Source organism: Diabrotica virgifera, chromosome 10 (genome assembly GCF_917563875.1).
Source record: "Diabrotica virgifera virgifera chromosome 10, PGI_DIABVI_V3a".
NCBI lineage: Eukaryota > Metazoa > Arthropoda > Insecta > Coleoptera > Chrysomelidae > Diabrotica > Diabrotica virgifera.
Window position 1 is genome coordinate 113,768,802 of NC_065452.1, and position 16,497 is coordinate 113,785,298.

The following is a 16,497-nucleotide window of genomic DNA, read 5'->3' on the forward strand; positions in this document are numbered from 1 at the left end:
AAATAAATAGCTTATACCTATTTGTTTATTATATAAGCAAAATACCTACATGTCACAAATGTTCATAATACGAGGTCGCAACACGAGTCTCGATAAAAACGCTGTAAAGACGCTGTGCTCAATTAAAACGCGGTACATGATAATCGCTAGCACATACCGCTTTTTAGTTGAGTACTCTGTAGATACCGCATTTTAATTAAGCAAATATTGAAATTTAGCACATACGGCATATTCCAATTTGTTAATTTTGGTAGTAAATAAAATGATACGGCTTTCAGACATTGCAGAAGCATAAATAAGGTCACAAGGAAACCACATAAAGCAAAAACTCGATTTTTAATTTTTTTGTAGATACCGCGTTTTAACTGAGGACAGCAGCACAGATAGAGTTATAAAAAATATGTTGGCAGATAAACATGATAACCTCATTTTTTGTGTATATACAGGGCCCGGCATCGGTGCGAGGAAGCCCAATTAACCAGTTGGAAGAAATTAAAACAAAATATTTAAGTAGGTAAATGTTGGAGCATAGAGCAGAGATAAAACAACACTATGAAATTTTCCCATATATAGGTCCATGCATATTAACAGGATGGAATAAACTTATCTTTTTTTAATGGAATACCCTGTTTATTTTTACATTTTTTAACTCTTCTCCGTTCTCGTTTTTGCAATATAAGGTTTTGCCATGTTATACGAGGTAGTTTAAGTAATTACATTTTCGTTTATTAATTTATAGCAACATTAACATTCTGTAGAAATGTACAGATTTGACATCAAAAAATCTATTATTTATGTTCAAACGATTTTTAATATAGTCTACTATTGTCAAAATTATTAACGTGGCGAAATATTTAATTTTGGTATACAGGATTGGTCAAACCATCAACGAGTATTTTCTAAGTTTTCTTAAATATAAAACCCTGTATTTTAGTATTGTAATGAAATGTTAATCCCTGGTACTTTATTATTTCTTAAGCGTTCCCTACACCTAATTGCTTCAATTTGTGAGTTATTCGTGATTCTTCGAGCCAAGCAATAACAGTAGAATCACCAGAGCTAGAAGTGAATATTGCAGAAATTACAAGAGAAGAAATTGGAAACATCTTAAAACTTCTAAAAAATGGCAAAGCCGCAGGAATCGACAATCAGTCCTGTGATGGATGACCGAAGTTAACTTTAACGTTTGAGTTTCTCAGGGATAACGTGCCCATAACTATTTACGTAAATTCGGTGTGATGGATCTTTCACCGTTATGAGATAGTTATTTCTTCAGCGTTAAAAAAGAGAAATAACATTTGACTAACAAAGTTTGAAGTAACAAAGAGAACCTTATGTAGAAATAGTACAAGTTGGAGTGAGCGCGAGAGATCGATCGGAAAAGGATCGGAACATGCCACAAGCTTGAAAGGATGCGAAGTTACCCATAAAAGCAGCGTTGCCGAGTTGATACAATTGTACTAGTTTGATACAATTAACAACCAAACTTTTGATACTAAAGTATCTTAAAGTAAAAACCTCCAATTTTGTTATATAAGAAATTTGCTTCAAATAACATTAAACGACGCTTTTTTAAGTTTTTGTACAAAATGTGTTGGTTTAGTACATTTTGAGTCACTAGTTCAGTCATTCCAGTGCATTTACAAAAATTTCTTTGGCAACACTGTGCATATGTTTATAAATTTCAACAATTATATTGAATTATATCTCGAGTTGATTTTTAAAATGTTATTGCCCTTCTATTCTTAAATTATTAGCTTTACTTTTTATTGTTAATTATTATTTTAATCGTATTATTACCCACGGGCTTGTAATTGTTATTTGAAGTCAATATTTTTGATATTTTTAATTTTGTACTGCTTTATATTTGATATTAAATTAATAACATGCCGCACAAAATCATAGGACAACATGAAGCAGAGTTATTCGTTGAATATTCACTTGATTTATATCTAAAAACAATTCAAAAGATGAACTAACCTTACATATCCTTACATAACTACAGAGTTATCTCATAACTTGAGGTTTAACGTCGCGATATAAAGTGACAGTTGATATACCAGATAAGTCAAGAACTGTCAAGAAATAACGCAAGTAGTTAAGTTAAATATGATACATCACACCAATTCGAGAATTATAACATAACTACAGGATAACTTTACGTTAACGATAACTTCGGTCATCCATCACACGGCTGAACATATCCATTGGCCTAATAAAAGCAGACACCGAGCAATCAGTAGAAATGCTACATACACTTTTAAACAAAATATGGACGGACGAAGAATTACCAAAGGAATGGAAGGAGGGATTGATTATAAAAATATCCAAAAAAGGAGAACAGAGTAGATGCAATTGGCGTGCAATAACACTACTCAGCGCCACATCGAAAGTGCTGACAAAAATCATATTGGAAAGATTGAAGCCTGAACTAGATAAAAACTTAGAAGCAACCAAGCAGGCTTCCGTGCCAAACGTTCCATCATTGATCACATTTGCACCCTTAGAATTATCTTGGAACAAACAAATGAATGGAATAAAGATATAGATACTAACTACCTAACAAACTAACTAACTAACATCTACTAGAGTCAAAGAAAAAAATGGAAATGGATTTGCCACACTTTGAAGGAAGACCAACGCAACAAGCAACATAGCAAGACAAGTACTTGAATACCAACCAGACGGGAAAAGAAGGAAAGGAAGACCAGACAACAGCTGGAAAAGAACAACGACGAGAGAACACGAAAAAATTGGACTAAGATGATGTGAAGTCAAAAAGAGAGCAAAAAATAGAAGAGAATAGAGGGAACTAGTACACAGTTTATCCAGAGAATAAATACAAAAGAAGATGCGCTGTCCCGGCCAGACATCAATCTTACACTTTTGGTCAAGAAACGCATAAGCGCCCAATACTCCACAAGGAGGGGATAGAACTAGAGAAAGACTATTTAATATATATAGCGAAGCCGTCTTCCAAGAAGCGTTAGGAGAGTGTAAGGATGGGATGATCATAAATGGTGAAATCCCTAATACTATAAGATATGCCGATATCACTGTCATATTTATTTCAACTCTTCAAAGTCTGACAAACATACTGGAACGGCTGAACGAAAAGTGTACAATATAAGGTATTAAAATGAATTTAAGGGAAACAAAATTCATGGTCATTGCAAAACATCAAAAAGACAACCAGACATTCCATATTAATAATATCCAGATAGAAAGGGTAGACAAATACAAATATTTAGGAACATTGGTTAGTCAAAACGCCGAACAAACAAAAGATTAAAAGCCGTATAGAAATAGTAAGGGCAAAATTTGTAAAAATGAAACACGTATTATACAGGGTGTTTCATTGGGAAACGGAAATACTTAAATGGTGAATAGAGGCCACTGAGGCGGTTCTAGATATACCACATTATTGCCTCACCGATTTTTATAACCGAGTTACAGGGTGTTTTATCGATTTTGCCCATTTCTTTCTGGACCCATTACTTTAGAACCACCCGGTATATTTTTTGATATTTGGTACACATATGTCCCATTTACAACCCAAACCATTCAATTAATAATCACAAGAAAAATCCAGGTCCGATTAAAAAAAATATAAGTTCATTGTGACCTTGAAACAACACGCTGTATATTGAAATTTTCAAATTCTGTTTGCATATTTGAAAAAAGCACAAAAAACTAAGTTTAATGGTTCGCTTAAATTTTTCGGTCAGACAAGCTAATGACTTTAATTTTGAAATTATATTAGTTTTTAAAAACTCTTAGATTAAAAAGAAGGTATTAACTTTTAAGAATAAACTATAAAATTTAATGAACAAATACTCATTTTAAAAATAATCAATACTTATTTAATACATTAGAACGACCCATTTACTAATCACACGAAACGAAAAATCCAGGTCCGGATTAGCAAAAAAACATAAAATAATTTTGGCCTTGAAACAACACCCTGCATATTGAAATTTTCAAAATTAGTTTGCACATTTGAAAAGAGCACAAAAAACTGAGTTTGTAGGTTGGCTTTAATTTTTTGCGCAGAAAATTTAGTGACTTTAATTTTGAGATTAAATCTATTGCAATTTTTTAGAATTCTGAGATTAAAAAGCAGGTATTAGTGTTATGGCGAGCACGCCACTGTGTGCGTTTTTATTCCCATATCTAGACTACAGCGGAGATTAGAAACACTCACGCTGATGATTTCGAGGTATCAATGATATGTGCCAGGACTGTGAGAGGTTTTAAGAAATTTTGTATTCATTAATTTGGAATTCAGTATCGTTTTGTATTATGAGCTGTTAACATCTAAATAAAACTTGTGCATTTCCTTCAATAGTTTCGTTAATTAATTCTCCAACGAACACACATCATCTTATAAAAAATAAAACTTTAGTACATTTTCATAATAAATTAATAAAATTAATGACTAAATACTTATTTAAAATTAATCAATACTTATTTACTACATTGGAACGACCCACATACTAATAACAACAAAAATCCAGGTCCGGATCAACAAAAAATATAAAGTAATAGTGACCTTGAAACAACACCCTGTATATTCAAATTTTCAAAGTCGTTTTAAACATTTGAAAAGAGCACAAAAACTAAGCTTCATGGTTCGCTTCCATTTTTTTCGCAGAAAATTTAATGACTGTAATTTTGAATTTATGCTGAAATTTGTAAGAACTCTAACAAGAATTTCGATATAATTTTAAAAGTAGTTTCATTAAATTGTCTTTTGAAAATTTCAGTATACAGGTTGTTTTTTCGTGGTGACTATTACTATTTATTTTTTTGTTAACCCGGACCTGGATTTTTCTTGTGATTAGTAAATGGGTCATTCCAATGTAGTAAATGATTATTGATTATGTTTAAAATTAGTATTTAGTCATTAACTTATTATTAAAAGTTAGTAATACCTGCTTTTAAATCTCAGTTATAAAAAAGAGTTCTAAAAAATTTCAATAGATTTAATTTCAAAATTATTAGTTATTAAATTTTCTGCGCGAAAAATTAAACCGAATCTATAAACTCAGTTTTTTGTGTGTTTTTTTTTCAAATATGCAAAGGAATTTTGAAAACTTCAATATACAGGGTGTTGTTTCAAGGTCCAAATTACTTTATGTTTTTTTGTTAATCCGTACCTGGATTTTTCTTGTAATTAGTAAATGGGTCGTTATAATGTAGTAAATAAGTATTGATTATTTTTAAAATGAGTTCATTAACTTTAATTATTTATTATTAAAAGTTAATAATACCTGCTTTTTAGCGTAGAGTAAGAGGTCTTGAAAACAACAATATAATTTCAAAATTAAAGTCATTAAATTGTCTAGCCGAAAAATTTAAGAGAACCATTAAACTTAGTTTTTGTGCTCTTTTCAAATATGAAAACAGATTTTGAAAATTTCAATATACTTACTGTTTCAAGGTCACAATGAATTTGTAATTTTTTTTAGTCCGGACCTGGATTTTTCTTGTGATTAGTATTTGAATGGTTTGGGTAGTAAATGGGACATATGTGTACCAAATATCAAAAAAATATACCGGGTGGTTCTAAAGTAATGGGTCCAGAAAGAAATGGGCAAAATCGATAAAACACCCTGTAACTCGGTTATAAAAATCGGTGAGGCAATAAATGAACCGTGAACATAAAGTGACGTATATCTAGAACCGCCTCAGTGACCTCTATTCACCATTCAAGTATTTCCGTTTCCCAATGAAACATCCTGTATAATAGAGACCTAAGATTGGATCTAAGGATAAGGCTGTTGCGCTGCTACGTTTTTACAACTTTGCTCTACGGATCTGAGAGGCCTGGGTATTGAAGCAATTAGAGATTCAGAAATTGGAAGCTTTTGAGCGTTGGTGTTATCGAAGAATGCTACGAATGTCATGCGTAGACAAAATTAGCAATATTGAAGTCCTTGATAGGGTTAATAAGAGGGAAGAAATTATACTTACCAAGAGGCAGAAGCTTGAATATTTCGATTATATAGTAAGAGGTCATCGTTAAAGTCTGCTGCGTTTGATTATAGAAGGCAAAATAGAAAGGTAATAATAATAATAATATCGTATGGCAATCTTGCCGGGGAGATCCTTTCGGATAGTTCCAGCGCCAATTACATCTTTAACCCTGTTTCAAGTAACTAGTGTCGATGTACACTAGCCCAGGGTTATAGAATAGAAAGGTAAAAGAGTCGTATAAAGAAGACGAATCTCCTGATTACAAAATCTAAGAGAATGGTTGAGCCTGAGATCTAAACAAGTATTTAGAGCGGCTGTAAGTAAAATAAGAATTGTCTTGTCGATATCTAACCTTCGAAAGAAGATGGAACATTAAGAAGAAGAATTTTGTATTTTTTTATTTATATTTAGTATGCTTTTAATTACGTAGCAATATGTTAAAAACAAAATTAATTTATTATTATTTTGTATATTTATTTGTATCATCATCAGCCTCCCTCAATCCACTGCTGGAGATAGGCCTCCCCTGTTTGTCTCCAAAGTGTTCTATCTTGTGCTTGCTGTACCCAGTTTTTTGTTGTCCTTCGTAAGTCATCTTGCCATCGTATTGGTGGTCTTCCTCTGCTACGTTTATCGGCTCTTGGTCTCCATTCAACTAGTTTACGAGTCCATCTTCCGTCCTTCATTCTGGCAACGTGTCCAGCCCATTTCCATTTTAAGTTACAGCTTCTTTCAATGACGTCTGTGACTTTGGTCTTAGCTCGTAGATCTTCGTTTCTAATCCTGTCTCGCAGAGTGGCCCCTATCATTGATCGCTCCATTCTTCTCTGCGCTACTCTTAGTTTTTGTGCGTTTTTCTTTGTGAGCGATAATGTTTCTGCACCATAGGTCATCACCGGTAGCACGATGATGCATCATTTATTTGTATACTTACCTAAAAAATCTGGCTTCATCTACCTATCACATTGAAATGAACAACATTCAAGTTCCGGCAAGGAGAGACCGAACAAGGTGCAATGGCCGTGGCTACAGGTTTCTTTTCAAGAGCGTCTCTACATATTCGAGTTTTATTTTAAATTTTAAAAGTTCCCAGTGTTTTTAAAACGTATAAAAATTGTACCACAAACAGTAAAAATACAATAGAGTGCGATAGATTCTTAATTATGCCAAATAAGACAATTAATTGGTAAAGGACACCTCACACATCTTATGGAAAATATGTCACTAAAATTCAATAAAATTTATACGAATAGATTCGTTTTAAATTTACGGTCAATTCTTATCATTGCGCCAACTCTTAATTATGATTAATTACGGCGCAAATTGCAATTAAAGTTTATCGAAATCACATTTTTAGAGTCCATAAATGTGTCAGTTACAATCACTATTGCTCTGGGTGCTATTCAAAACAGCTTAAACCCCGCTGGGCCTAAGCGGATTAGTGAAACTAATCCGCTGATTTGTGGAGTACCGATAATTTGGGTATTTTAAAATATTTTTTTTCTCTCTAACTTATGTATGTACCCATTTGATTTCAGATTTATTTATATCAATTTTTGATTATTATTGAAAATACAGAGTTTGCGCAATGATATGAATTGACCGTTAATTTGAAACGAATCTATTCATATAAATTTTATTGAATTTGAGTGACATTATATTTTTCATAAGATGTGTGCGGTGTCCTTTGGTCGTTATATACGCGTCGAAAAGGCATTATTAATAAACGCTTTTCATATTCATGTCGACTTCTGAGTCTAAAAGAATAGATTCTACTTCTAAAAGGTAAGGTGATTGAAATATTTTAGTTTAGGTAACATTTAATTATATATTTTGGTAATTACTTTCATTTTACCAACGATTATTTCTATATTTCCAGTATTTTCTTGCTTTGCTAATTTTCTGTCACAGTTTTTAATAAAAACCTTGACCATCCTTGTTCCCTATCCGTCAACCGTTCTGTTCATTTCTTTCTGTTTTACCAGCACCTTCCTGCAGATTTCTTCTTTCCATTGCTTAATCCACTTCATCTCTGACAGATCTTCGGGATCTGCCTCTCTTCCTCCTTCCTATCGGGCTCCACTCTGTTATTCTGTTTATCCAAATTTTTTTCTGCTCTTCTGTCCGTACCAGTTTAATCTCTTCTGTTGTATATAGTCTATTATATCTGAGTTCATTCCCATTATTTTCTTAATCTCTGTTATTTAATCTATCTCTTCTTGTTACTCTACAGCTTCTCCTTAGGAATTCCATCTGTTATTTTGTTTTTGGATTTCGGACAGGTTGTATATTAATGCACCCTATGTACCCTACATCTGAATCTTATGGTTAAGCGTCACAGTGTTGCCATACTTTTTTATTTGTTTCATAATTTCGATCAATGTTAAATGTACCTACAAGAATAATAGAATAATTTTATAAGAACGTTTAAATTGAACCCAATTTTGAAAAAAATTGAAAACTTCGAATTATCCACGTCCGTAAACACAACTCCGTCATTATACCAGGTAGAATGACAAATGAGGTGTCGAATGAAAACTTATAATCCAAGGATGGTACTAAAGGTGAGAAATTTGACCTAGGCTGTCTGTCCACCTGACCGCGAATATCACGCCTCCGTCATTATACCGGGTAGAATGACAAATGAGGTGTCAAATGAAAGCTTATAATCCAAGGATAGTACTAAAGGTGAGAAATTTGACCTAGGCTGTCTGTCCGTCTGTCGGTCAGTCGGATCGCGAATTTAACTCCTCCGTCATTATACTAGGTATAATTGGCCGAACAGACAGCCAAGGTCAAATGTCTCACCTTTAGTACTATCCTTGGATTATAAGCTCTCATTCGACACCTCATTTGTTATTCTACTTGGCATAGTGACGGAATAGTTATATTCGCGGTAGGACGGACAGAGAGCCTAGGTCAAATGTCTCACCTTTAGTACCATCCTCGGATTATAAGCTTTCATTTGACACCTCATTTGTCATTCTACCTGCTATAATGACGGAGGAATTGAGTTTAGACAGACAGACGGACGGACGGACAGACGGACGTGGATAATTCAACGTTTTCACATTTTTTCAAAATTGCTGAAAACAACAACATAAAAAACTTTACTTAATTGGCGTTTCAAAAAACTATTTTTTAAATGTAACTTTATGTAATGTGATAGTATGAAAAAATAGAGGATATGGCAAAGGTGTTACATGTCAAGCTCGGATCCCATTCCAAAATACAAATATAAATATTAGGGTGCACTAATACAGGGTGTAACAAAAATACAGGTCATAAATTTAATCGCATATTCTGGGACCTCAAATAGTTCGATTGAACATAACTTACTTTAGTACAAATGTGCACGGAAAAAAAGTTACAGCCCTTTGAAGTTACAAAATGAAAATCGATTTTCTCCAATATATCGAAAACTATTAGAGATTTTTTACTAAAAATGGACATGTGGTATTGTTATGGCGGTAGTATTTTAAGAAAAAAATATAATGAAATTTGGACACCCCATAAAAATTTTATGGGGGTTTGGTTCATTTAAACCCCCCAAACTGTTGTGTACGTTTCAATTTAATTATTATTGTAGCGCCATTAGTTAAACACAAGTTTTTAAAAACTTTTTTGTCTCTTAGTACTTTTTCCAAAAGTCAGTTTTTATCGAGATATTTGAATATTTGTCAAATCCACCACATATTTGTATATGGTAAAGTACGGTTATGGAGATTTGGTAATAATATGAAAATTTATTTATGATTTACATTTTTAGGTATATTTTGAACCATATTAAAAAAGAAGCCACATCTCGAAAAAAGATGCTTTATCAAAAAAATACAAAGAGGCAAAAAAGTTTTAAAAACACCGTGTTTAACTAATGGTACCGCAGTAATAGTTTAATTGGAACGTACACAAACATTTGGGGGGTTTAAAGGAACAAAACCCTCATAAAATTTTTATGTGAACATATTAAAAAAGAAGCCGCAACTCGATAAAAACTGCCTTATCGAAAAAATACTAAGAGGCAAAAAAGTTTTAAAAATATTTAATTTAACTAATGGCAACAGAATAATAATTTATTTGAAACGGACACAAAAGTTTGGGGGGTTTTAAGGGAACAAAACCCCCATAAAATTTTTATGGGGTGCACAGATTTCACTATAATCTTTCTTTAAGATGTTCTTGCCATAAGAATGCCACTTGTCCATTTTCAACAAAAAATCTCTAATAGTTTTCGATATAATCGAAAAAATCGATTTTCATTTTGTAACTTCAAAGGGCTGTAACTTTTTTTGTGTGCATATTTGTACTAAGGTAAGTTAGGTTCATTCGAACTATTTTTGGTCCCAGAATATGTGGTTTAATTTATGACCTGTATTTTTGATACACCCTGTATACAAGCTGTCCTGGATTTCTTATTTATTATCCAATTTTCACACCCATAAGTCAGGATACTTTTTGTCATGGTGATATATCTTCTTCTTGTAGTTCCTACTCCTATCGGAGGTTGGCTATCATCACAGCTATCCGTACCTTATTGGCGGCTGCTCTGAAAAGATCTACTGAGCTGCAACTATACCACTCTCTTAAGTTTCTCAGCCAGGAAATTCTTCTTCTACCTATAGATCTTTTACCCTTTATTTTACCTTGCATTATGGGCCTTAATATCGCATATTTCGCACCTCTGGTAATGTGGCCTAAATATTCTAGCTTTCTTGTTTTGATGTTCTTTATCACCTCGCAATCCTTTTGCAGAGTTCTTAACACTTCTGCATTTGTAACTCGTTGGATCCATGGTATTTTCAAAATCCTATAGCACCACATCTCAAAGGCTTCCAACTTCTTTATATTTTCTACTTTTAGTGTCCAGCTTTCCACTCCATAGAACAAAGTCGAGAACACGTAGCATCTTAAGGCTCTTATCGTCAGCTCCAGAGGAAGGTCTCGATTAACAAACATCTTTTTCATTTTTATAAATGCTTGTCTTGCAATTTCAATGCGTGTCCTGATTTCTCTATCCTAGTCATTGTTTTCATTTACCCAGGTTCCCAGATATTTGTAGTTATTCACTCTTTCTACTTGTTTTCCCTCGATATCCAACCTTCCTACTGTATGTTGCTTAGAAATAATCATGAACTTGGTTCTCTTAACGTTCATTTGTAGTCCATAGCCCATACTGACTAGATGTAATCTATTTACTAATAGTTGCAGTGCATCTAGACTGTCTGCAAAAATAGCGGTGTCGTCTGCGAATCTTATGTTGTTCAAGATTTTTCCGTTTATTGATATACCCTGTTCTTCCTCTGATATTGCTTCCTTAAAAATAGCTTCGCTGTACAGATTGAATAACAATGGAGACAACACGCAACCCTGTCTAACACCCCTCTTGATTTTTATGGCCTCTGTTTCGACATTTTCGATTTTAACCGTTGTTTTTTGATTCCAGTACAGATTGACAATAACCCGTATATCTCGACTGTCCACATTCTTCTCTTTTAAAAGTTTTATGAGTTTCTGATGTCGTACTCTATCAAAAGCCTTTTGATAATCTATAAAGCAGACAGAGATATTGGGTCATATCTAGTCGTCTTTGCGCGAGAACGTTAAAAGCGAACAGAGCCTCTCTCGTTCCTAGTCCTCATCTGAAACCAAAGTGGGTGTCATCTATATCTTCCTCTATTTTTTTGTATAGTCTTCCATGTATTATTTTGAGGAATATCTTAAGTGTGTGGCTTATTAAAGAAATTGTTCTGTACTGGGAGCATTCTGTCGCATGTATTGACTTTGATAGTGTTACAAATGTGGACAGCAACCAATCCTGGGGTATTAGTCCTGTTGTATATACAGTGCCGGATTTAGGGTACTTGCGGCCCGAGGCCAAATTACCCCGAGCGGCCCCCGATAACTTCACGATTATGTAATTAAAGCACAAAGACTTAATAATAATAGTAAGAATTAAAACTTTTATTTTAATTTTACTTTTTCAATTTCGTAATACAATGTATAACATAAATGAATAGAAATGCCTCTAATGTTCTTTTTGAATACGGACATAAATAGGTTGAAATGTATTCACTAATTAAATAATCTCGGTTTGCAAATTTGGCTAAAATTCCAAAACAGCTCTAACAACAATTTCTATATTTATAGAAACCTTTGAGATGTTGGTTTTTCGAAGGATGCTGAAGATCTCTTGGACAGATCACGTGACCAACAACGAGGTGCTGAGAAGAATGGTGACTGAGAGAGAAAGTACAGATGACAACAAAAGACTAAAAAAGCCGAGTTGAAAAGACATTATAAGTAAAAGAACAAGCAAAATAATATGTACTAACTGTACTAGTAATAGACTACGGTACTGAAAAATAAAAATATTAATGCCTGGTTGCACCAACAAATCTTAAGATCCAGCTTAACCCAGCTCAGCTTATAGATAGGGCCGATTTAAGTGTCACATACATTGCACCATAATTTTGAATTCTTATCAATGCAATCCACATGCCAATCCATTTTAGCAAACTGAAAATTGATCTAAGACTCAATGGTGAAGCGTTTAACATGTCTGCTCATATGGGAACAAGGAAAGACTATCTATAGAGATACTGGGGGGTAAGAATGGGGCTAAAGAAGAAGAAGCAGACACATAAAGCCTCGTTGCGGGACGGCATGGGATATTTTTGATGATATTCAACTTCACAAAATAAATTAAAAAAATGGACATTCTTTTTGGGAATTGGGATTTTAAATTAATGTTGGAGTTTTTTCAAACGCTACAAAGCCTCCGCGCAAAAGAGAAACCTGGATAAGATTATCCAGTTTTCGATAACAGAAAAAAATCCAACATGGACATCTTAGGTGTGACAGGACAACAATATCAAAATATTTTGATATTGTCGTCCTGTCAGACCTAAGATGTCCATGTTGGATTTTTTCTGTTTGTTATCGAAAACTGGATAATCTTATCCAGGTTTCTCTTTTGCGCGGAGGCTTTGTAGCGTTTGAAAAAACTCCAACATTAATTTAAAATCCCAATTCCCAAAAAGAATGTCCATTTTTTTAATTTATTTTGTGAAGTTGAATATCATCAAAAATATCCCAAGCCGTCCCTGTATACAGCCATTAAGTATTGCACAACATTTCAATGTGTTACAATTTATAAGAAGTGTTGATGCGTAGATGAATTTTCTAGAAGAAATGTTGAACCGAAAGTGACGTGAGTTTGTCATGTAAGCATCCCTAAGGATCAAAATTGCTCGGTACTTCGTCGTACTTTTCCCTATCTGTAGCTTCAGAGCGAAGCGCAGATCAGTCCGGTTTTAGATTTCGAAGCAGTATGATCCCGCTGGCCGACTCACTTGAAAAAGGGCGTAGCCCCTTTTGTTCCTCGCCGGTAATAAGCATAGAATGGTCGTTTTAGAAGTTAAGAAGATCTAGTATGAGTGCACGATGATTTTTCTGCCCCATAGTGGATTTGTATGGTAGAATTTTGTGCTCTCATACTCTGGTTGAGTTGTGACGCAGTTCTATAAGCCGGCATTGTGTAGAAGTCTTTGTTTGTTCCTGTCCCTATGCAAGTTCCAGTTGATTGCCCTGAAAAGTTTCAATTTCCCAGAAGAGCACCCTTTGTGATTTGTGTATGGAATGTCTACCCCACACCCCACCCTCCAGTGATTGCCCTGAAATTGAAGAAAGAAGCCATGTCCTCCCCCTGCCCCCTGCCTCAGTTCGATGACCCTGTTTGTTGATGAACCCCTCCCCTGTAGTTTGTGACTGTGACGAAGAGTTTTTTTTGTTTTTAAGGTATGATACGTTTTTTTAATTTTACTAAATTTCAAGTGGATAAATTGCTGGTAAATAATTGTATAAAGAAATTTGCTTTCATAATGGTAAAAAAAGGCAGTGACTTATGACATTTGACAGCTACGTCAAATCTTGTGTTGAAATAAATAGGTCAAATTTTATTTGACATATACTGCCCAACAAGTTCAATTGTAATTGTTTTGTTTGTAATAATTGTAATCATTGTTTTTGTAGTAAAATTTTGAATAAACCTGGTAAGAGTTTAAAGTTTTGAATAAACGTTTTGTAAGTGTATCTACCATTTTATTTCTGTAACCTTGTTTTGGAAAAATTTTAACTAAATTCTAATGCAACTGTGTGTAAGTTTTAGAGTAGAAGAAAAAGAATGTGGCATAGAAGCCAGTATTGAGATAAAGTTACCTAGTATAACCCCAAACGAGGAATCTGAGAGGAATGTCTCCCCATTTGGTACCCCATAAGAGAAGAAAATGTCTTAGTAAGTACCCAAATATGAACCAGAGGATTTGTTTCGAACGGCGTCCTGTTTTTTAAATAGTAGAAAGATCCTCTAGTCAGAGTAAGTACCCTTTGTAATTGTTATGGTAGTTTAGTCATCTTAACACCCCTTCACCCTCCCTAACGAATCTACGACCTAGCTCCCGCACAACAAATGAGCTGCCGTCCCGCAACGAGGCTTTATGTGTCTGCTTCTTCTTCTTTAGCCCCATTCTTACCCCCCAGTATCTCTATAGATAGTCTTTCCTTGTTCCCATATGAGCAGACATGTAAACGCTTCAACTGGCACCCAACGTGTGAGGCCGACTCATTTTTAGCCTCCTTCCGGCTCCAGTTGTATGTAAAACGCTTCAAATTGGGGGCTCAACCGGGATGCCGGTTAAGTTGGAGTTTTTTCAAACGCTACAATGGTGCAACGCATATGTTTCTAATGCACGCCTTAAGGAGGGGTATGGTTTGAAATCAACATATCAAGCACATTTTTGTGAATTTTTTTCAAAGCTATGGTACAATTATTTTATTTTTAAATGAAATAAACATATTAAGTACAATTCAAAGAATATTTAGAAAAAAATTCAGTCCCAAATATTGAAAAATAAGCCATTGGTGACAAATTTTGACAGACAGCTCACAAAAAATGGATTTTGCGGTGGACATCAGAACTCGTCACTAGATCATACGAAACAAAAAATTCAAAAAGATTTAATTAGCTTATTAGCTTCAAGAGGTCGCAACGTCGAGTTTTTTTATTTTTAATGATTTTTGAATTTTTGGTATCACTCAGAAATTAAAAAAATGAAATTTTTGGTAAAAATTTTGTGAAAATCAACAGATTTATTATTGTTGAACAAAAAATAGGCAAAAAAAGAAAAATATCTCGACGTTGTTACCTCATGAAATGTCTAAAGAAAATATGTGCAAAATATCAGGTAGATCGGCCGAGTAGTTTTTCAGTTACAATGTCCACCGCATTTGAAAAAGCAGTTTTGAGAAAAATGCGTTTAAAGTTTTGACAATTGCATCTTCATCTTCTTATTTGTCTGCCAAATCGTAAAGAGATGCACATTGGAATATGTTTTTTGAATCGAGGAGTAATCTACAAAAGAGAAGACGAACAGTTGTTTAACGTTTCTCACTACGCTCAAGCGTGCTGGCGCGAAGTCGCGGCAAAGCGAGTCGAAGGTAGGGATATTCAACACGCTGTATCTCTGGTAATTTTACTCCGATTATTTTGAAATTTGCAGAGAGTATTCTTGAAAGTATGCACTTTTATTTGAAATAATAAAAAAATTAAATATTTCAAACCATACCCCCCCCCCTTAAGCTTAAGCTCTGTTGGTGCAACCAGGCATAAGAATACAACAAATAAACCTCTAGATCGTTCAATTCATTATTCTCTTAAACTGAAAAACATCAATGTCATGTTCTTAAATTCATAATTTGTATAAAGTTAAATTAGTGATTAACATTGACACTCACTCCACTCCATACTCATAATAAATATCATATCTAAACTCTAAACACCCACTTTTCTAGCTTTTTTGGCTGCAAAATCTTTAATCAAATTTTTAAAGTCTAAGGCTTGAAAAAGCTCAGCATTTGAAACAAAACTAGCCAAACTAGACAATCTGGAATCTTCGTCAGAAGTCGAGTTCCTCAAGTAGTTTTTAATTCTTTTCAACACGCTGAATGATCTTTCTCCAAATGCATTAGATGTCATCACGCATAGTAGAATGCGCAAAGCCGTGTCCATATTCGGAAATAATGTTGTTAATTGTTTTTCATGAATGAGTTTCAGATACTCCAAAAGTGTAGGTATTCCTCGGAGGCTTGGTAATCTTGTTGTCATGAGGTTCTCTTTCTTCATCAAATATACCTTCAACAAAGCCTTTGAACTGTACACACTCTTCTCCAAAGTCACGATCTATGTCGATTCGATAATTTTTAGTCAAAATAGAAACTTTTCCCCTGATTTCTTCATTGTAAATTTACGATAAGTTGTTTAAAAATCCAAATTTTTCATTACGACTGAAATTAACTTCGGACCTTTCATTCATTTCTGAATAAAGCGTGTCAATTGCAACATTGAATGTATTACTCTTTAGGTCTTCTTTGAAATTAAAGTGGGGTTCAGTGGATTCATCTTCTTTGTCTTAGCCAAGGAGAGCTTTTCTTTTCGGGCGTCTTTTTATTTCAAGAATATAG

General features: G+C 33.9%; 1 protein-coding gene across 1 annotated transcript in view; it reads right to left on the reverse strand.

Annotated features, from left to right (window-relative positions):
* The window catches only part of LOC114333290 (leucine-rich repeat-containing protein 1), a 67,972-nt gene that overhangs the window by 21,755 nt on the left and 29,720 nt on the right, over positions 1 to 16,497 (reverse strand). The window lies entirely within an intron of this gene.